The sequence below is a fragment of the Gavialis gangeticus genome, unplaced genomic scaffold (assembly GCF_001723915.1).
Source record: "Gavialis gangeticus isolate Ggan-Ray unplaced genomic scaffold, GavGan_comp1, whole genome shotgun sequence".
NCBI lineage: Eukaryota > Metazoa > Chordata > Crocodylia > Gavialidae > Gavialis > Gavialis gangeticus.
In genome coordinates, this window is record NW_017728992.1 from 16,599,264 (window position 1) to 16,601,435 (window position 2,172).

The 2,172-nt window shown below is 43.5% G+C and overlaps 1 protein-coding gene across 1 annotated transcript in view; it reads right to left on the reverse strand.

The window, feature by feature from the left end:
• The window catches only part of DAP (death associated protein), a 115,399-nt gene that overhangs the window by 76,929 nt on the left and 36,298 nt on the right, over window positions 1-2,172 (reverse strand). The gene's annotated exons all lie outside the window — the stretch shown is intronic.

A 2,172-nucleotide genomic window follows, 5' to 3' on the forward strand; every position in this document is an offset into this window, starting at 1 on the left:
ACTTCCCACCCCCTCCTGTGAACCCCACTTCTCCCATCACACACCCACCATGTGATAAGGAAACCCAAAGCAAACATTAAAACATATCTATATTTAGGTTTTATTTTATTATGATGCTAGAGACACTGATAGGCTCCCAAATTTCTTTAACATTGTAAATATAACAATAAAGCATTGCCCATCTGATCAATCCCCTTTTTTCTCTCTTTGTTCTAATTGTGGAAGAATGTGGATTTTGGGGTATTTTAAAAAGTGAATTTGCAATGCTGCTTCTGCAAGGGGATAGTGTCCACAGATACCAATTGCCTGGGCCCCAGAAGCTCGTGAGGTCAAGTAACCCTGAGCTGCTGGCCAGAGCAGGTTTTTGTACTGCAGGGGCCAGGACAGGGCAGCTTTTTATACTGCTGGGAACATCACAGGTGCTGGCCCCTGGCTCTAGCTCCCCCTGGCCGCAGATCTGGGAGGAGCCAGGCAGGGTTATTTTGCCCCAAGTGGCACAATTTGCTCCATAACAAAGTGCATGTCTGCGCACGTGCACTGAGACAAAAAGCCCTGGCTCAAATTTGCATCGCTTCTATTTGAACTGCTGCAAGCGCCCGTGCTTGCATGTGTGAACATGCCCATGAAGGGTATCACAACAGAGACACTATCAGTTCTGAGGAGTGTGCCAAATAATTCTGAAAACAAGTGTGCCAAATAATTCTGACTCCAAGGAAGGATACCATGAACCTGAGTTGTGCAATCTGGAGAATTTTATTTCTTGAGAAAGAAAGTCTAAAACTGGGAGGGGATGAGAAACATTCACAGTTATAGGATGCAGGAAAAACATTCTTGACCAAAGTATAGTTGCGTGTATTTTTAATGTTTCTGTGCAAGTAGCATTTAAAACTTGAGAACCACACCTTCATAAACATCCTGAAATCTGTCTGGTTTAAGGCCTAATTCTATACCCCAGCCAGCCAGAACTCCTACAAAAGCCAAGAATTCAGTACAAGTAAAGAGCACAGGATTTGGCCTTGTACTCGAGGATCAAGCAATTAAAAAAAAGTTAAAATCTAACCTTGCTGGAGGAAGAAAAAAAAGATGATGAAGAACTGTTCTGGTATCACATTGCTTATATGCTAAGAAAAAAACACTGATTTCACTGGAGCTAATCCTTACTCTTACCAGTGTGAGTCAGATTTCATGTAAATCAAATTTGACTCACAGTATTTAAACTTTTAAAACCAGGACAAGGAACACAAAAAGATCAACTCAACTCAAAAGAGGTGAAGCGTGAAACTGCATGTAAACACTGTCAAAGTATCACAGGCAAAAGCCAAGCAGTATTTACCAATAACTGCAGTTGATCTTACAGGATACCTTTGGCCAAGGCTCTTCACAGTTAATAAATACTGAAAAGCAAGTGTAAAGATCTGTTTGAAAATACTGTTACTGTAAACACCTTCACAATAAGCAAACACTTTCACAGTCAGCAGTACCTTCTTAACTACTACTAACCACCTCATTAAGATGATGGTTGTATTATTTAAATCATTGGTTCTCAACCTTTTTGGACTCAAGGGAACTCTCATTAGACTCAAGGCACTCCTTAGAAAATGCCAACTCTTCATTTTCACTCATTTTTGATTATACAAAATAATAGAGCAATTCTTCTGTTGCACGGCTTTATGAGCACTCGTGGTGCTCTGGTGTAGTGCCAGAGGACTGGAAGAGGGCCAATGTGGTCCCCATCTTCAAAAAAGGATGGAAGGAGGACCTGGGAAACTATAGGCCAGTTAGTTTTACCTCGATCCTGGGTAAGCTTTTTGAGAGAATTATTTTGGCATATGTCCACAAGGGGCCAGCAGGAGAGGTTATGCTTAGGGGCAACCAACACGGGTTCACTGGAGGCAGGTCCTGTCAGACCAACCTGGTGGCCTTCTACGACCAGGTCACCAAATCATTAGATGCAGGGGTAACAGTGGACATAGTCTTCCTGGACTTTCGGAAGGCCTTCGACACTGTCTCTCACCCTGTTCTCATTAAGAAACTGGGGGACTGTGGTGTCGACACCCACACAGTCAATTGGGTCGCCAACTGGCTGGAGGGCCACACCCTGAGAGTGGTGGTGGATGGGTCATTTTTGACTTGGAGGGATGTGGGCAGTGGGGTTCCGCAGGGCTCGGTCCT